Source organism: Miniopterus schreibersii (assembly GCF_964146895.1).
Source record: "Miniopterus schreibersii genome assembly, chromosome: 1".
Classification (NCBI taxonomy): Eukaryota; Metazoa; Chordata; class Mammalia; order Chiroptera; family Miniopteridae; genus Miniopterus; species Miniopterus schreibersii.
In genome coordinates, this window is record NC_138101.1 from 186321356 (window position 1) to 186342759 (window position 21404).

General features: G+C 42.3%; 1 protein-coding gene across 1 annotated transcript in view; it reads right to left on the reverse strand.

Annotated features, from left to right (window-relative positions):
- Window positions 1–21404, reverse strand: part of DIO2 (iodothyronine deiodinase 2) — a 189271-nt gene that overhangs the window by 119526 nt on the left and 48341 nt on the right. Inside the window, exon 2 of the mRNA XM_081148465.1 lies at window positions 13964–14094. The gene's annotated coding sequence lies outside the window, so the exon portion shown is untranslated. The remainder of the gene's footprint in view (window positions 1–13963; window positions 14095–21404) is intronic.

The following is a 21404-nucleotide window of genomic DNA, read 5'->3' on the forward strand; positions in this document are numbered from 1 at the left end:
ATAAGTGCCCAGCACTCGCCCCGTGCAGCCCAGCCATGCTGCCTCCAGACAGTGGTAAGTAGGGAGATACACTTTTCTAGATCAAGTGAAAGATCCCATTTATTTTTGTTTAAGGCAAACTATGAGGTCTTTCCCCTCTGGGTTCATAGGTTCCTGAGATAAAAAGGACTCTACAGGTACAACAATGTAGAGTTAATTACAGCAGGCCCCTCGGGTACCCTCCACAAATAAAGAGGTGCAGTCAAAACATTGATTCTATCCCCTGAATGGATTGAACCAACAATTCCTGAGTTATTATGTGACCTACCAGTGCTATTCAGCTGACTCAGGAAGGGCTTTTTGTAACTTCCAGCTAATCTATAGTTCAATTCAAAACCTTCAGCTGCTAAAAAACTGCTCTCTCCAGTTTTTATTCTGAAAAAAAAAAAAGTGTCTGCCAGCATTTTCAAAAAATGTATTTTGTGAGGTGCACATATGTTAATGCAAGTATAGCGAAGATTGTCTACCTCGCTCTCCTATTAAGCAGATTTCCCTTTGCAATCTCCCAAACAGCCAGCCCTGCCCTTCAGGGGGAGCGGGACTGGAATTGCAATGCCTTCGCTGCCTGCTCTACCGTGACTCTCACACTGTTTTCCCCTCCAATTTCTCCACCGCAGCTATTTGCATGCCTGGGATCCAGTCCCTCTCTGCCTGGGACAAAATAAAAAGTCATAATAATAAAACACAAGCAGGAGCTTCAGAGTCCCAGACAATCGCGCTCTCTGGTTATCATTATGGTCATTACCTCCGCCCTCAGTGACTATCTGGGTTTGCTTTGTAAAAAGAAAACTCGGTGCAGAGAGAGCAACATCGCGCACTGTGCGGTTCGGGAAATCTAAAGGAAGCTGGGTCTGAATCAGCTGTGGACTTTTCTAGTGAGATCGCAGATCACGCTCAGTGTCAAAGGTGGCGTGTTATATACGTATCTCAGGGTTTCATCGTCAATTTAAAATGCCGCTGTTGAGTCGCGGTGCATAGTCACGTACAGAGCTTCACATGGGTGACCCAGTGGGCGCCGTGGTGAACTCCAGCTTCAACACATTTAACCCTGAGCCATCATCTGTCCCAGTCCCTTGGTTCCTTTCTCCTTTCTTCCACTTGGCAGATCACCCCTTAGTTTCCCTCAAGCTGACACATTCCTACTGTATCAACATTACTGCTTTCACATCCAGCACCTAGATCTTGGTTTCTAACGCCATTCTCAAAAAACAAATAAACCAACAAACAAAATCTGGGGCAGATTCTGGCCTGGCACAGGGGGTGCACAAGAGGAGCCTGGAGCATTTTGTAGTGCCAAAAAGTAAGAAAGTGCTCAATAAAAATGTTTTCAGCAGTAAAAAACGATGGAGCATGTCAAAGGAACAAAAAGACCAAGCTTACAAGAGCTCCAGGGACCAAAGCTGGGACAATGAAATGACATAGAATTGGGGTATAACACAAATATGAAATAAATATCCATGAGTCCATACGGATATCAATGAATGATTGATTGAATAAATATGTGTAAGAGAAGAGGCAAATACAAAAAAGTTACAAATAATATCTATAGATGCTCTCCCCTCATTGGGGACTGAATGTGTCCCCCCAAAAGTCATATGTTAACATTTTAGCCGCCAATGTGATGGTCTTAGGAGGTGGGGCTTTGGGAGGACTTGATGGAGCCTTCATGGATGGGATAAGGCCCTTACAGAAGACACTCCAGAGATCTCTCTGCTCTCCACCACGTGAGGACACAAAAAGAAAACAGCCGTCTATGGCCCAGGAAGCGAGCTCTCACTAGACACTTAATCGTCCAGTGTTTTGATCCTGGGCTTCCCAGTCTCCGGAACCGTGAGAAATAAGCATCCACCGGCTCCTCCCACGCGGGCCCCAGCCCGGTGCTGAATCGGCAGCCTGGGTGCGTGCCCTGACTGGGAATCGAACCAGCCACCTTTTGGTGAACGGGACGACACTCCAACCACTGAGCCAGCCGGCCAGGGCTCCACCAATACTTCAGATTATCTTTTTATGATAAGCATCCTAATGGGCATAAAGTAGTATCTCACTGTGGTTTCCCTTCCTTTCCCTGCTGGTGAATGTTCTTGAGCATCTTTTCATGTGCTTAGTAGCCGTTTCCATATCTTCTTTGGAGAAATGTCTATTCAAATCCTTTCCCCATTTTTAATCAAGTTATTTTTCATTTTATGGTTGGGACATACGTTATTTTATATATATTCTGGATACTAGACCCTTATCAGATGTATGACCCTCTCATTCTGTAGGTCACCTTTTCACTTCCTCGATTGTGTCCTTTGATGCACAAAAGATTTTAATTTTGAAGAAGTCTGTTTCACTTATTTATTTTTTGGTTGCCTATCTTTTGGTGTCATATCTAAAAAAAAGTATTGCCACCTGTGAGAATGGCTCCATCAACAAATCAACAAATGACATGTGCTGGTGAGGGTGTGGAGAAAGGGGAGCCCTAGTACACTGCTGGGGGGAATGCAGACTGGGGCAGCCACTATGGAAAACAGGATGGAGGTTCCTCAAAAGATTAAAAATGGAGCTGCCTTTTGACCCAGTGATCCCACTTCTAGGAATATACCCTAAGAATCTCAAAAAACTAATCAGAAAGAATATATGCACCCCTATGTTCATAGCAGCACAATTTACAGTAGCTAAGATCTGGAAACAGCCCAAATGCCCATCAGTAGCTGAGTGGGTAAAAAGCTGTGGGACATTCACACCATGGAATACTACGCAGCTGTAAAGAAGAAGAATCTTGTACCCTTTGGGACAGTATAGAAGGACCTGGAGAGTATTATGCTGAGTGAAATAAGCCAGGCAGAGAAAGACAAACATCACATGATCTCACTTATATGTGGAATCTAAAGAACTGAATAAACTGATGGACAGAAATGATTCAATGACACAGAAGCAAGGATCAGACTGACAAATGTCAGAGGGATGGAGGAGGAAGGGTGGGTGGAGGGGGAGAGAGTAACCAAAGAATTAATATGCATATATGCACAACCCGAGGATGCAGACAATGATGGAGGGACTGGGAAGGGGGATGGGACAGGGTGGAATGGGTCATTGGGGAGAAAAAGGGACATTTGTAATATTTTGAACAAAAATTTAAAAAATTAAAAAATAAATAAAATTTAAAAAGTATTGTCTTATAAAGACAATTACTCCAAGGTGATTACCTCATTCTCAGCTGGAGTCCTGTTGGTGCCAAGCTTCCAATAAGCCAGGGACTGTTGGGCTGGGGGCACTAAGTAAAGCTCTAGCTTTACTCACAGTATAGTCACTTTTTCACGAAGCACTCATGACCACAGAATAAACCAAAATAACCGTGAGACAGGGGAAGAGTGAGAAGGGAAACTACCACATCCTATTTGAGGTTTTGTTAGTTTTATTAATTAAAATATTCATGGGCTCAGATGCATTGTAGTAAGTTTTAATTTTATTTAACTGAAAATTAGTAAAAATTCTAGTAATATACAAAAGACAAAACTCAGCAGCACAGATCATTCATTTATAAGATCCAATGTCCTGGAATTATTTGCGTTGGAAACCTTCATAATACGACAGGGTTGACTTCATAAAAGTTTTGAGGAAAACAAACAGAATATTTTCCAAATCAAAGAATAACAAAAGAAATGGAATTTTTTGAGTACAAGTAAAGAAAATGCTGAACCTCACTTTTGCCCAATTTATGAATCTTACCTTCACCTTGTTTGGGAAAAGGGTCTTAAATTTATCGAATGGGTGAAGACACTAACTTGCTATTGGTCTAGGGCCCACTAGGAGGCTGAAGTAAAGGATATGACACTCACATCCTTCAGGCGATACTTTTAAATACAGGATTCTTCCTGCCTTAATTTTTCCAGCCCATTGAAGGCTGGAGTCATGCTGACTGAATCCCCATCAGCCCTATACCTACTGCCAAGACCCCGCCTTGCTGGACCACTTTGACACTGACTGGCAGCCGAATTGTCGTGTTCTACAAAAATCACGTTTCCCTGCTTGGCTGGACATCTTCCCCATCTGTTTAGAAAAATTCTAAAATGCCAGCTCCCTGCCCATCCACCCATACACCTGGGTGGGCAGATCAAGCAGTAGGAACTTTGGAGCTAAGTCGATTTTCCTGGTGCCTAACCCTCCTGGCTATCAGGCTGCCTCCTGAGCTCAAAATTTCCTTTTCAAATGTAACCCACACCTACAGGCACAGGCAGAAACCCAAATGGGATTACCACTCCAAACTCAAGAATCCCCTACATAAGCTCAGTTACTGATTCTTTTCCAAAGTTTATAACTTTCTATCTGGTAAATTTAGCATTATCTAAGTAAATGGGTCTTAGAACTTTTCACTATGGTGACATAAAAGTAATGGCTATATTCCAATTATTTCATTGAATTAAATTTGAACATGTGAACATGCAAAAAGTATTTTATTCAATTAGTCATGTAGTATTCAGAAGAGAGGTTATTCCTGAATTCTGGATGATGTTAAGAACAAATGTCAGAGTAATAATCCAATAGCTGTGGCCTTGTCAACTGAAGACAGGTTCTTGGAGGTCAGGGTTGAGGTATTTTGGCAGCCAATGCCCATGGGCCCAGAGATCACAATCTCCCTGCCCAGGCTTGAGTCACTCTGGATAGAATATTAAAAGAGTAGGGGATGATGACAGGTATCTAAACATGAGTCTAGAATGAGCCAGTTAATGATTGTGTCTTTTCAGTAAACAAGAACAATTTATTCATCTTCTGAAAGACAGTAAGATGGGACACTTCTTCAGAATCCAAATGTTTGTCAAAAAATAAAAACATTTGTCTTTCAATTACCCTCCCATATCCACACTCCTCTCCCCCTTCCCAGTTTTGCAGGCACAGCAAGAAGTTTCCCTTGACTCATACTTTGGTAACCAATGTAACGTTGCCAGAGAGAGAGCAAGGGGAAACCAGAAGGCTAACTGGACCAGTGTTTGTCAACATAACCACTTCAGAATCCAGTTTGTGAAATCGTTCCCAAACTCCATCTGAGACCAACTCAGTCCATCAGAATTTCTCGGGGTGGGTTTGAGGAGGCTATATTTGGGGGGGATGGGCTTCAGGAAGCAAACCTTGCTGACTCTAATAGTACTATTATTAGAGTGCTAATAATTAGTAATAGATACTTTAGAAAAGACAGACGGAAGCCCCAGAGGTGGAGCTGGAGTTGGCAGAAGGTAACTGACCTTGGCAGATAGAAAGGTTCAAGAAGAATTTAATGTTTGAACTGAGAAGAAATCATAATACATCATCTTCTTCAGCCATGAAAAGGGGCCTTTTCCTCATATGTGCTTCGGAGCCTGAGGAAGTCATGTACACAGTACCAGAAGCCTCGCCCTTGGTTTAGAGCAAGGCTCCTCAAAGTCAAGGTCACCAGAGAAGGCCTGTGCTGGGAGAGGGCAGGAGGGGGCACAAGGAATGGCGTCAGGGAAAGAGGGATGATCTAATAGAATATAAGATGTATTTCCTTTGTGGCCATAAAGTGACTACCTAAGGAGTAGACAAATATTGGGTTTATGTGGCATCAATGCACAAGCCACATGGGAAGAACGCGAAATGAGAAGAGCAAGCAGAGAAAGGGGATGTGTCCTGGGCGAGGCAATAAGCCCGCCGAATGCTGTTCAGAGTGGTCACGGGCACCAAAGTCAGGGGTCTCCTCTTGGTGTTGGCAGCAGGGACGGGCTTCCACAGTGATGTGACAACGCTATTGTCTATTGTGCAGGCAAGGTGACATGCATGGGGGGGGGGATTTTTCAGTGTGTGTTAATAATTAACCCGCTCATTAGGTTTATTAGGCAGCATGAGTCCTTAATTGGGACAGAGCAGCCGCGAGGCAAATTATTAAAATAACAGATAGAACTTTCTTGCATAAAGAGTTTGGCAGTTGCTGATGTTTCTCTGTCTAGTCGGAGAAAAGGGTGGAGAGTTTGGGGTCTTGAATTTAGGAGGTGAGGCTGCTTCGATGCACTCGAGCAAAGCCGGGATTCTCTGAGGACTGGAGCGGGTTTAGCGCAGGCACCGTGGAGAGAGGATATTTTTATATTCTATATCAATATTTTATATCAATAGATATGTTTCTCTGGTGGGAGATGTTAATGATAGCATGGTTGTGACATGGGGGCAGAGGGGCAGGAGTATATGAGAAGTCTCTATTTTCCTCTCAATTTGGCTGTGAACCTAAAACTGCTCTAAAAAGAAAAAAAAATGTCTTAAAAATCAGGTGTGTTTCTGCATTTTCTGCATTTTCACATAAGAAATCCTCTACCCGGCACATGGGGACACCATGTGGCTCGTCACTACTGATGCCACATTTGTTAAGAAGACCGCAGCTGTGTGTATGGACATGAATACATTTATGCAAGTGAACTTTTTAAAACTACATTTGACATGGCTTTGGTGTCTTGAGGTCCTACAGATTTAATAACTAAACGCTATCTTTCAAAAAAATCCATATTTGAAATTTTAAGCTAGGAAATGGAGGAAGAAAAAAAATTGCCAAATATACAAAGAAGTGATTTTAAAGATGATTGCATCTAATATTTTACCTTACCTTGTCACGCCCATCCCAAATATTAACAAATACCCTTAAAGCATTATGAACTATAGCCCAGCACGTTTTTAGATTCTGGGATAGCTTTGCTGATTTACATCCTAGAATATTACAGGGAGGAAAAAAAAATCCAAATAACTCTTTGAAAAATGCCTAGCTCCATTGATTTTGTGGAGAGGCTCTTGCTTGGCTGAATTTAATTTAAATGTAGTTCTTTGTTATTGCTTCAAGAGGACGACAGTCATTTCTAACAAGCACAAATTATTCAGAGCATGACCCTAAATGCTGTATTTCAAATAGCAAAAGAAAACAAGCTATCCTCTAACCTACTTCGCTTCTCAGGAAGAGGAGCTGTGTGAAAAGAGCTGAGAAAGGACAACCTGACCCAGAGAGATTAGCCCTCACCAGGGCCCCCTCCCACTTCCAGTGAGTCTCTCTGGATGGGCCAGTTGCACAAATACAAGAAGATCAGGCCAGCATCCTGGAAGGGGGCGGGTGGGGGGGTTGGTATCACCCTTCTTGGAGAACTGTGTGCCAAGTTCTAGTTAACCCAGTTACAGTAAAGCCATTGTGGACTCTTTAGTAGAGCAAGCCTCAAATCGACATGGCATTCACGATTTTTCGATGGCCATAGCCACAGCCAGTAACTGCAATTTAGTGGCTCATGCATTCTCATGGAAGGGGGCGGGCAGAGGCTCAAGAGTGTATTTCATGGCAATAGGAAACGGGACACATTTTGTGCAGTCGCCAACTCCTTTGCATTTCTGAGGATGAAATGCCCCCTAGATCAAAGTGACAAAGTGGTTAGGATATTCACGGGACAGGAGACAAAGGGAGTTCATTCACTGCCAAGAAACAGCCTTCTGTTAAGTATTTAGAAGTTTAATAACAGTACTTACATGAGAAGCAGAATGTAGGAGAGTAGCTGGAAAGTGTGCACAGCTGAGCAGAAACTGGTCATTCTTCTGCACAGAGGCGGGCAATCGTGATGAGGCTTACCCCCATTCATTCATTCACTCACTCATTCATCACACAAGCACTGAGTGTCTGCTGTAGCCACTACTGACCTCCTACTACCCAGCACCGAGCTCGGTATCATCAGGAATATACTATGCTTAACAAAAGCCTCTACCTTTAAGGAGTTTGCAGGCTAATTAATATACTATAATATACAAAATATGCACAAATAGAGGTGTCAGGCCACCTCTACAGCAACTGCAGAGGAGATAGGTGTATGTAGAGCCTCATCAGAGTTAATTTTGTTCTCTGCGGGGTTCCCATCCCACTAGGGTGAATGGGTCCATGTCTTTCTAGGAGCCAGTTCTAGATGAGAGTCAAGTTCAGCCTAGGCCTCACTCTGCCATGTTCCAACCCCACACCGGTGCCTGCAGGCCTCAGCAGAGGGGCCTTCCTCTGAAAGCAGGAAGCTGAACAGAACTGCTACTAAAAGAATCTCCTCCACTTGGCGACACATTCCTTTATTTGATCATGGAGATAAAACCAAGTAGCTCCAATGAAACACCTACCTGGTTACCCCCTGCCAACTATGCTTTCAATGGCAAAAAAGCAATTTTTTCCACATCATAAATAATAAAAAAATATGTACTAATGAGATTTATACAATATTAGAAAGAAGGATTATGAATATGTAGTTACCCTTTTAGGAAATTTACAGATTTCAACCAGTTAAGCCCCCGAGTATGATTATCTCATTAGTTCTGTGCATCAGAATAAATATAGAATCGATTGTGACTAGTGAAAACCATGCTTTGCCAAAAACTAGTGAAGACCAGGCTGTGGATGCAGAAGGGTATGTACCAAGTGTTAACCTAAGTGGAATTCACACTTATGAAAGGCAAGCAGCACCTGGCAGAGCCAGCTCCTCGTGTCCAGAGCCATTCACATAGCTGCCGCGTTGCCAGGCTCCCAAACAAACCATGTTGTCTTATCGCCATCCTGGGCCTCCACTTCTCAGAGTACTCCGTGTTCTTTCTATACCTCATTGAGACTGCTGAGCTCCTCACCCTCAGGCCTCCTCCGTGGCCTGCTTCTCTAGCTGTCCCTGGAAATGGATTTACTCCCATCCACTCTGACTCCTGGCAGGCACGCGAGCAATGTGGAACTCAGACCTGCTGTTCCAATTTGACCCTGTTCTTAAAAAGTGCTCGTCAAGATTGAGAGCTAGGCAGGGCAAGGGGTTCTGCTTGAGAGAAACACTCACTGAGCAAAAAGAGTGAAAAAAGAAGCAGCAGTTGGTCAGAACATTGCCTTTATCAGTAATGACTAAAGTCAGCCTTGGCGGGTGTGGCTCAGTTGATTGAGCATGTACCAGGAGGTCTCCAGTTCCATTCCCAACCGGGGGGCACATACCGAGGTTGCGAGCTTGATCCTCAGAAGGGGGCGTGCAGGAGGCAGCCAATTGATGTTTCTTTCTCTCCCTCTCCCTTCCTCTCTCTTTAAAATCAATAAAAACATTTTTTAAAAATATATCTTTGCTGATTTCAGAGAGAGGAAAGGAGAGGGAGAGAGAGAGAGAAACATCAATGATGAGAGAGTCATCGATCGAGCCCACAACCCGGGCATGTGCCCTGACCGGGAATCGAACCCCGATCGCCTGGACCCTAGGTCGACGCTCAACCACTGAGCCACGCCCGGCCGGGCAATAAAAACATATTTAAAAAAAATAATAATAATGACTAACATCAAATGATGTTAAATAGCACAGGCACTGTTCTAAGAGCTTTACCTGTATCAACTCATCTAACCCTCTCAACATTCTCAGGACACAGATGTGCCTAGACACTCCACGTACACATAGGCAATGGAAGCACAGAGAAATAAGGCCAACCATTCAAGATTAGAACGTTGGAGCCAGACAGTCCTGCTCAATAATCATAATAAAATTAATTGGACGCTCAGTTGGGTCCATTCGTGTTAGTTCTGAGCCAGGCGCTGTGCTACATGAGTTACATGTATTGTCTTATTTAATCCCTACAACAACCCCTTGAAGAAGGTAGTATCATGATGTTTCTTTATACATCATCCTATTTTCCATCCAAAGTGCAGAAATGTTAAACAATGGAGCCAGGATCTAAACCACAGTTAGAAAAAAGAAACATCTGTTTTTCCTCCTCACTATTGCCTCTATAAAGTTATCTACAGCTGGTGCCTACAGGGAGTGGGTGGGACGCTTAAGAAGACTTGAAGCGCCCCACCTTTGGAAGTATTCAAACAGGGGCCATTTACTCGAATGGGGCAGCCTGTTAAAGTCGTTTCTGTATTTCCATATACCTGGAGATATATGTTTATATCCATTCACATTTTTTCCCGTCTTTCTTGTCTTCTTTTCCTACCAGGTGTCTATGTATTCACATTGAGTTTGCAAACTACTTTTCCCTTTTCATTTTTAGTTTCTCACAATATCTGGTGCCATATTCAATAATTCTTACCATTGCTGCTGCTGCAGCGGAGGAGTTCAGGATTATGAAAGGCTCTGAAAAACAAGCCTGAATTGTCTTCTTACAAAACAGACATTTCCTTGCTGCATGTTTACTGCCCAGAGCGAGGCTCACACTGTTCAGACTTGCAATGGACTGGGTGCTCCTAAGACGGCAGCACCACCACGCCCATGTGTTACCTCGGGGATGTTTTCTTTCTCTTCAGATCTGGATCTGCAGGGTTCTGGCATTCTTGGAACTTCGTGATCAGTCACAGATTAAGACAAAAAGGGTTCCATGGTGATGGAAAGTCATCGGATTCTGAATCCATTAGTGCAATGGATTCAGTTTCTCCGAAAGGGAGCACATCAGATAAAGTATAACAACAATTACCTGATGTTTATTAAGCATCGACTAGGTGCCACTTTACCAAGCACTTCACATCTATTACTCTGTGTAAGCCTCATACACAAAAGAAAATTGGAACATGAGATCCATCAACCAGGTTATAAATAGGAAACTGAGGCTGCAGAGTCACACAGTTGTGAGAAGTGGAGATAGTATTTTAAAACCACCACTGGACTGTGGGAACCACAATCCAGCATGACCTCCAACTATCCAATATGATGGATTGACACAGCGTCTCAATGTTGTGCCAACACAAGAGCATTTAAGGATGCTGCTTCCTAGAGCTTTTATGAGGACTTTCCATGTGGAGGTAAGATCTTGCCTGAGCTACATTCCTGCCACACTGATGGCTTGTTCAAGATGGCCTTGACCCAACTCGACATTTACTGGATGAACTCCTACTATACTTCCAAATGCCATCAAGTCCATACACTGTAGATTTAAATGCACAGTGTGTGTCTTGAAGCTCATCTTCCATAAGAACTTCCTCTCTCCGTATGTGTTTATTGATTTATGTCTAGGATCCTCTGAATTATAGTTTGAAGAACTGGAGGTAGGATCTTACATATATTCAACCAGGGTCTTGCTTTAGAATACACTGATCTTTGTTGTTGTTGTTGTTGTTTGTGGGGAGAGGGCTAATTTTATTCTATGCCATTGAGGCTTATCTTTTTAAGGTATTTAGCTTCAGAAACATAACAAAATCAGTGTGCGTGTGTTTTTAAATTTTGGCCACTTGCTTTTTATAAAAACATTTAGGGTACATTTTGTGGCACTGACACCCTAAAACCATGGAAGTGAGAAAAAACTTTAAATTATATATAAAAACACAAGAACCAATTAGATAGAGGTTTACACATATAAAACACTAAGACTATTGAGGCAGATGCAGGCACTAAAGGTATAAGGAATTGAGACTCTACATTGGCTTGAAATGACTATATTATGGAATTTTGATCCCAAAACTTCCCTAGATCTGAATGACCCCATTACACACACTTCCCCATGAGTGTGTGGGGATATGTTGTTTGAGATCATGTGGGTTGTCAGGACTAGAAGCAAGGCCACATTTGGTAACCCTTTCTCAGGCTTGTCACTTAGCCTTACCACTTGCATTTGGTGTTTCCTATTTAGTTTCACCCCTGATCTTCTTTCTTTCCTCATTTACCAAGTGATATTTTTCCTTCACATGCACTGTGGCCTATTTGGCAAAAGATCCACACTCAAGGTCCACCCCTGCTGCTAAGTCACCTTGAGCCAAACCATTCTCCCTGGTGCGGACCCCTTGCTATAACTTCTCTCACCTGCTTCTCTCTCTGTCTCCCCCATCGAACCCAGAACAGTGGCAATGACTGCACCCCTGATGGGGGTACCCTGGCGCACAGGCTGTGTCAACATGGACTACTGACTCGCTCCGAGTTTTACAGTTTGGGAAGCCCACGTATCTTGGCCAGTTACTTTCTTAAGCACCTGGAAGTCCTAGGAAAGTGATGTAACATGTTCTGCTGATAACATGCCAGAGATAAGATTAAATATTGGTCTTTCTCATGGACATCCAGCCAGAAGTCAAATACTGCCTTCCTCCTTTACTATGGTGAAGTGAAATATTTGGGTTGGATGGTTCCAGTGTGTTTCATCACCCCGTTTTTGTGTTGTGTTTTTTTCCATAGGAACTCTTCTGTCAGAACAGATCAATGGTGCTCATCAGCTGATGTCAGGGTTCTAAGTAGCCAGTTTGAGATATTTCCCTCAATGCTCCTCTTGCCTCCGCTCACTGGGGGCCCAGAGGGGGACTGCTTTGCACGTGCCAGTGAGGAGGGAAGTTTTTGCACCCTCTGCAGACATCAGAAGTCTTCTCATACTGTTTCACACAATGTCCCTAACTGCCACTAGAGATGGCACGGGGAGGGGTGCCAGCTGGCAACCTACTTGCTGGCTGGCTCTCTGAAACAGGTTTAACTAGTTAAATCAAAATTAATCACCAAGCCAAGATCATCCTAACCCCATATCAGAGAAAGAGTGAAACCCTGCCACTGAAAGGAGTTGCCAGGGAACACGAGGAAGTGCTTCTGGGCACAAAGATTCTGGGTGAGCCCATGTGTCTTTCATTCTATAGAGGTGTCCATTCAAGACTCATCGATTGAAACCCTAACCCCCAGCACCTCAAAAAGTGACCTTATTTGGAAATAGGGTTACTGTAGATGCAATTAGTTCAGATGAGGTCATACTGGGGAAGAGTGGGCCCCCATCCAATATGTCTGGTGTCCTATAAGATGCAATTACACAGGGAAACACCACGTGAACATGAAGGCAGAGAGTGGGGTGATGTTTCTACAAGCCCAGTGATACCAAAGATTGCCAGGAATCACCAGAGAGAGGCATGGAAGAGACTTTTCTCTCATAGTCCTCTGAAGGAACCAACGCTGTGGACACCTTGATCTTGTACTTCTAGGCTCCAGAACTGAGAGACAATAAATGGCTGTTGTTTAAGTCACCCCATTTGTGGTACTTTATTATGGCAGCCCTGGCAAAACTAATACCATAAAAACATAATATAAAACTCTAGCAACCTGTAGATCACAGTAATAAGTTTCTAGACTAGAAGAAGGTTTATACAATTCATCATAGTTAATATTTCTCCTTATTGGGTGATACATAGTCTATTTCCACCCAACAAATACCATCACTTGAGTGTCTCAAAATAAACTAAAACAAACAAAAAACCAAACTCATTAATAAAACTTAGGTCTTTCTGCACAATCCTTCCCAAAGCAGAGTTCCATTTCCAATACGTAGTTGAGACCAGCTAAGGCCTGTGTGTGAATCAACTGGTACACTGGAGATGTACACTCTTTCCTTCCATACAACAAATATTACTATGTAGCTGCTGGTACCAGACACTCTGACAGGCATTTAGAGACCCAACAGTGGGCAAACAGGTAGCCATGATCTTCACCGTGGCCTGTGTTCAGTGAGGAAGACAAATACTGACCAGACAATTACTCGAACGTATACAGCTCTTAACTGTGAGGAGCGCAACACAATGCAAAAGTATCACCACTCTTCATAGGCAGCTATTCTCACTGAAGACCTGTGGGCAGGCAGAGCTGGGCTTACTCTGTATTTCATATAGAGGCTGCAATATATGAGTTTTCTCCCATCAAAAGAAAACACCAAATATTGCATTCAGGGAACCAAACTACTGCCAAAAAGAATCATCTTAATATAACATAGGACCCTAAAGAAGGAGGGGATCAGAGCTGAAAGTGGTAAAGAAGAGAAACAAGAGGCAAATGGGACATGGTGAGAGTTAAAGAAACAGGAAGCTCAGGTCAAGATGCTGACATCAAGTGTCCCTAGCCCCTTTCAGGATTCCAGAAGAAGAGAGTGAAGACACATGCCCAGCGCCACGAGTGTGGCAGTGGTGAATGGCATGTGGCCGGGCATGAGATTTTGTGCAGTTGAAAGGATAGTACCCAAAATAAACGCCTACCTTTGTTCGCAGCTCTGTCCCTTTAAACTGGAACATCACTGTTGAGAACGCTCCTTGCTGTGTGCAGTGGTGAGCGCTGGAGCCTGCTGCCAAACGACGTAGCTGGTCGCCAAAGAAGCTGCTGGACGCTGCTGAAGATGGGGAGAAAATCCATTGAATTAGCCCTGAGCCTTGCAAAGGCAGCCGCCTCTCTCAATGACTTTCTCAAGTCCATTATACTTGTAGCTCTGATCACATGCAAGGATTTCCCACCTCTAGGGACAGAGGCAAGATCGTCAAAGTGCTGGCATGTATCCCCCAGGCCACTATGGGCAGATCTGCAGCTGCTGTGTCACTTGCCCTTGATGGAATTTAACAAGATAAACTGCTTCCTTGGCATTTATACCACACTTAGCATGGGTTATATTTACACCTCTTGCCTGTTGGTGATGACCAACTTGATGATCTACTTTGAGATCTCCCAAACAACGGAGGCATAACTGATTTGAAACGACTTTGGAGACAATAAATGCCTCACTGTATGAAAATAGGAACCCTGCTGTTTCCCCAAAACAAATGTTCAGGGAACACCTCTACTGATAGCTGGAGGCTGGGTTGCTGAGCAAATGACACCATTGGGGTGAAACACTCCATAGTGGAACAGAAATAAGCTTGGTCCCCAGAACAGAATTCTACCATGACCGTGGACTTGTCCTTGTCTGTTTGAGCTGACATAATTCACAACTGGCTGTCATCGTTGGAGATGACAAACCATTCTGAGGAAACCAGTTGCATCATTACAATGCCCAGGTGAGTAATATGAGAGGAAAGCTATGTATTTTGAAAGTTATTAAGTTACATGGTAGGCTTACGCATGTTTGGCGCATTTAGCACCATATTTAAAAATGAGAGGGGAGCCCAGCAGGCGTGGCTCAGCAGTTGAACATCGACTTATGATCCAGGAGATCATGGTTCAATTCCCGGTCAGGGCACATGCCCGGGTTGAAGGCTCAATCCCCAGTAGGGGGTGTGCAGGAGGCAGCTGATCAGTGACAACTCTCTCAGCATTGATGTTTCTATCTCTCTCTCTCATTCTTCCTTCCTCTCTCTGAAATCAATAAAAACATAAAATAAAAAAAATTAAATGAGTGGGGAGAGATGATCTCAATAGAGGAAAAGAGACTAGAAAAATATTGTCTTCAAACAAAAGAAAAATGGAATGTTCTGGAATGGGTGGGTGACGGTAGTTGGTTAGAGCAGTAATTCTCAAAATGTGGTCCTGAGACCTGCCACATCAGCCACACCCAGGAACTGCTTAGAAACACAAATCTCAGGCCCTGCCCCTGACCTACTGAATCAGAAACGCTGTTGGAGGGGCGGGGAGCCCAGCAAGCCATCGTTTCCCACGCCTTTCAGTGATTCTGAGCCGTGCTCACATTTCTGAGCCACTGAGTCAGGGCATGAAGACCAACACACAAGCAGGTAATCCTGCTTCCCCTGAGCAGGGTTATCAGAGCAGAATTTCAGTGTCTCCAGGAAAGAAACTCTGCTCCCAAATCTGTAAATTATTAGAGGGTCTAACAATGTAACCAACGATGATAAAGAAATAAATAATTTACTAAAGTAGACTGACTGTTAAATGGTTCTTCAGCTGAGTAAGTGACAGACAATGATTCCTGTCCTTGTGATGTTTGCAGACTTTCTACGAGTTCACTACAAACAGCATTTTCATCCCCAAGCCCTTAAGCAACTGAAGTCACCCTTAAAAGCCCAGGCAGCTGAAGTTTTTGTGGTCTGGCAAGTATTTGCTATGACTCCCTTCACCTGAATCTGAGCATTTTCCTTCTGAATCATTCACTGAGTGAGGAGCATTTGAAAGGGAATTAACAAAGCACATTCTTTGAGGTTGGAAAATTACAATCTCCCATGATCATAGAACAAGCAAAGGACACACAGATAAATACAGAATGCTTCTACATTGTGCACTCTTCCTAATTGCTATATATACCTAGGGAAATTCCTACAAGGTCACTGGTCAAGGGAAATGTTGAAAGGATTGAAAATCTGGGAAAGGGAAAATGCACTATCATAAAAGTATAGAGTTAATGTGGTTTGTGCAACCTAAAGCTAAATGCCAGAAACATTTCTCCACTCTCCTCACCTCCCCAACACTTAACTCTGGGATATTAACGAAAAAGAGTTTTATGTGAAAGGAAGTGGGTTTTGTGTGTTTTTCCCTTTAAACTCTTTCATGTAGCATACACCAAAAAAGACAATTGTGTGCTTATTTTTAAAGTGACATCCATTTGCTAGTTCAGTTCCCTCAGGCTAAGAAAGCAAATGGATGTTTTGGCAAAAAGTCCTAACTAGCACTCAGGCTGGGTATCCCAGCCATGCCTAAGGAACATTTTATTTATTCAGTGTTCCACCATAATGGAAAAATGGTGCGATATTAATTTGGAAAATACTAGGAATATTCTAATGAAATTTCTCTTTTGATATGCCTAACATTTTTTCAAATATTATTTTGAACCTCATATCTCTACCATAAATAAACATTTCAAAGGATCCTTTTAAAAGGATACCCAAAGGTATTAGCCTCAGAGCCATCAAATCAATTTAATTCCAACTTATAGAAATTATTTCACTGAAAAACTAACATTTGCTCTGCCAGACCTGACTCTATAAGTCCAGATACTGAATTCAATTTTCTCCTTTAAATACTCTCTCACTCTCTCTTTTTTCTACAGCAAGGGCGGCAGCTTCTATTCATATCTCTGCCAAAACTTTTGAGGGCATTAGGAAGAAAATTACAAAAATAGTAATTTAATATTTTCCACCTGTAGCTATAACTCTCCTTTAAGACTCATTGGTCTCATACAAAACTCATAACGCTTTGACGTGCTTGAATTTTGGAACTTTCGCAATCTCCTTTTACTCACCACCAAGAATAGACTAGATGGTGCATCTCCTGTTTTAAGACAATGCAGTTTTAGTCTGGGACACCATATCAGTTCTACAGATCATCCACCCAAGGTTAGCCTAGCTCACCCACCAGTAGTTTTCAAAGCTAAGATGTAAAGGAAACTAGTTCGCCTACTCCAGACCTCATGACTGCTACTGATGGGAAGAACCCCTCTAAGAAGCACCAGCCCAGAAGGTGTACAAAAGAGTTCAAGCGTTTGGCTGAGGCTCCATTTCCTTGGGCTTTAAAAGCCGACCAGTTATTTGAGCTGATGCAGCCAGCTTTGCTCTGACCTGTTCCTTAGACTCAGTAGGCAAGTAGCTTTGCTTGACGTTAAGGAAGTCAAACACCTCAAGCAAAGACTCAGGTAGCCAATGAATCAAGGTTCTGCACACACACACACACACACACACACACACACACACACAGCCTAGGAACCCAGATTCCTATGGTGGGGTGTTTCACAAAGGCAAAGGCACGGTGCCCTTCACTTTTGTATCCCCTTCTTTCCACAATCAACTAAACGGGCTTTGACAGTAATTGGAGTCATGTGGATTTTATGCTTCAGGTTTTGTCAACTGTATAAAATCTATTTTCCACTCCTCACCTCCATCTAATTTTTCACGTATACCATGTACAAGATAGATGTCAAACCTCAGTATAGCCCTAGCCAGTGTGGCTCAGTTGGGTGAGCGTCATCCTGTGCACCAAAAGGTCACTGGTTCGATTCCTGGTCAGGGCACAGGCCTGGGCTGTGGGCTCGATCCCCAGCAGGGGGGTGCAGGAGGCAGCCAGTTGAAGTTTCTTCCTCACACCGATGTTTCTCTCCCTCTCCCGTCCTCTCTCTCTAAAAATCAACAAAAACATATTTTTAAAAACTCATTATAATAGAAATCTTTGAAAGACAGACATTTCCAAAGCTCTTAACCATGATTAACATCTTTTTTTCCTCAGATAGCACATAATGCAATTGGTTTTTCTTATAACAAAATTATCTGGACAGTCCTTGGGAGTTAGTCTGAATGAAATTGATAACTACAAGTAAACACAAATAATTTAAGATACCAAGTCTTGTCATTGTACTCATTTTCTTAATATCATTCCATAAATTCTGATTATTATATACTGATTTACTTGGAAATAGAACATACAGGAATGCTTTCATGTACACTGCATGTTGCCCTCCAAACAGTCTCCCGGTTCCAACACTAGTTTATATACATTGTTCAGTCTGCCTGGTGTAAAATGAGGTGGTTTGGCCTATGTAGTCACTAACCTCCTTTCTAAGCCTTAAAAGTCTCTGAGTCTCCTCTCAGAGGCCAAAGATTCAGATTCTTCAGGATATTTCAAGGACTTCCCCTACCAAGCCCAAATTACTCTACTTAATTTGGTTTAAGTCGGTTCATTCATTTAGTCATTTAACAAATATATACTGAGCACCTACTGTGTTCCAGGCAGTCTGCTAGACACTATCCTTAAGAGGCTCATAGTCTAGAATTTTACATGTCAACATATAAAATTTGATATTTGATACATACTTATTTTTTAAAGGGCTACATATACTCTTATGCAGCACATATTCCATATTTTCCTGTGTGTCAGTGTAGATATGCCCAGCTTGGTCTAGCACCCTTGAAATTAGAGACAGCTTCAAGTCTGGGAGAATACTTGATCAATTTTGACCCCTTTAAACAAAGAGGTTAAGAGAAAACCTATGTAATTAGTGTAAAAACAAAACGATAACAAATAGTTTATTCGAACAAATTAAGGAAATACTATAGATATTTTTCTTGAAATTTCCAGATAAAGTAGAGATCAACAAATCAAATCCCTGGTTGTGAAAACAACTGGAATGAGACTCAAGTGAGATTTGAGGAGTGTTTTTACCAGCAAGCTATTTCTCACTAGTCCTTAACTATTACCAATTATTACTTAAACCTGTATAGAAAGCTAGTATAAGGTTCGATCGATTCAGCAAGTAAATTTAGACTTCTTTCTGATAACACCTTTATTAAATTCTATAGGCCTCAAAGTACACTACTTAGATTTAGAATTCTATTTTGATAGCTATAAACCCTGTGCAGTGAGCCTGTGAGTTAACTGATCAGCACTCCTAAGTTTGCCAGAATTTTATTTTTTCCTTGACCTCTGTGCTGTATCTTAGGAAACATAGAGCTGTTCATAGGTATAGAAATTTTAACTACACCAGATTTAGGAAGCACTAGACAAATTGCCACACCTTGGAATATCTCCCCAACTGACGTAAAATCATCTGAATTTCTCCATTAGATGTGCCTTCTTTTGGGTTCAGACACTGCATCACCAAGAGTGGCCTGATTGCAATAATGATGTCCATTCATTGAGTCCCTAGTCGATTTGAGACACTGTAATAGGTGCTTTACATAGTTATTCCCCAAACATCCCTGTGAAATAGAATTCTCTCTTTTCCTCCCCGAATGAAGGAGTAAAGTTAGGGTGGTGACAGAGTTGGTAACCAGGAGCAGCATTTCATCCCTGTGCTCTTGCACTCTGCCACCATGGGCACTGTGTGGAGCCATCATCACTTTTGGTGGTCCATCATAAAAACTGATTATATTACTCTCCCAGATGGCTGAAAATTGTCAAGCCAATATTTGTAATAGCAGAAAAAAATCAAATAACCCATCTGGGGAATGGTACATTTCTCAGGGTGATAATAGAACAAGCTATACACACAAGGCTGCAAGATTTAAAGAAAATTAATATAACAATAATTATTATGGCTAGCATTCACTGAGGACTTAACAATGCACATTCACTATATTAAGTGCTGCATATATATTAACTGATTTTAACCCCCAAGATCAGATTTGGAGAAATCACAGGGAAACATGGTGATAGGAAAAACAAGATTTGCCAAAAACAAACAAACAACCTTTGTCTCAAGGACATTCCTTTGCATAGATGGCTACCTTGAAAAGCTACCTAGTGATGATCTGGACACATCACACTGTTCTAATCTAGGACCTAGAATCTTAAAATAAAAAGTACTTATGTGATGAACAGGGACAGATCCAGTTTTGTTAGGCCTAAAGATTATGCAATTTACAGGTCCTTCTTTAAAAGAAAGAATACAAAATTGATTGCAAAAGTACACAGTGATTATAACTAACTGTTGTTAGATTATCTTATATTTTCAAATATTACAAAAAAACACGTGATCGTGTGAACACATTACAAGAGCTCTTGCCAGAGAGTTGGAAGAGGCTTGTGCAAGTGAGAGGCCTAAGAGCTTGAATTTCATTTGATTCACAGTACACCTGCCTCTGACAGTGAGCAAGAGCGAAGCGGACACATTTATCAGGATGTGGGAAAAGAAATCCTCGATGAAGCTGAGAATTGAGGATATCTTTCACATTAACCACCAACAGCCCAACTATCAAACTACAGAAACTTTATAACGTGGAAACAACCAAGGCGCCACGGGTAGCTGACTGAATTCAGAAGGTGTGGCACATGTATGCAATGGAGCACTAGTCCGCCGTAAGAAAAGAGAGCATGCAGTGAAACGAGTCGGGCGGAAACAGTCAAGAGCCATGTGATTTCATTCGTAGGTGGAAATCAAACTGAAAGCAATAAATGAGCAAAGCAAAGAAACAAAAAACACGCATAGACATGTCAGTAGTATGGTGGTTACCAGACGGAAAAGGGGGCATTGGGGGTGGTAAAGGGTAAAGGGGGTCAAATATATGGTGACAGAAGGAGATCTGACTTTGGGTGGTGAACACACAATACAATATACAGAGGATGTATCTTAGAACTGTACACTTGAAACCTATATAACTTTATTAACCAATGTCACTCCAATAAATTTACTTTTTTTAAAAAAAAAAGAAAGTTCATAACTGCTAGATCTCAGGAATTGAAATAAACCTCCCAACTGATCATCCAACAGGAGACTGAGATATATGTCATCAGGTTCAATAGCGAGGCTAAAGGTCCTTGCCTGGCAGAAGGACAGAGTGGCATATTGTTACACTCCCTAAACCCCTTCTGGGAAGCAGCAACCACCTCTCCCTCCTGGATGTGTCAAAACACATCAGAGCGTTAGACAAACAACTCAGACATGCACTGCATTTCCATTCTTGTCTATTGACCCAAGGGACCGGGAGGGGCAAGGCCTGGGAGGCAGTGAGCATCCTGTTACACATAATCCGCCCAATGGTACAGAATTCATTTCTTGAATTGCTATCACACCCTGGGCCCCTTTGTTGCTCAATAATAGACGGTCTCATTTTACTTTCCACCTTGTAAAATCCACTTAGAAGGAATTTGATGCAGAGAGCATTAAAAAATTCCTGAGTGGGACCACCCATTAAGAATGTTACCCTAGAAGAGATAAAGAAAAATAAAGCGAAGATAGAGAATCAGAGCGATCAGGTGAGCAGGAGCCTAATGGTTTTCACAGAGAATGAGCTAATGAAATGAACTGGCATGGTTTTCCTTTCAAAAGCAATC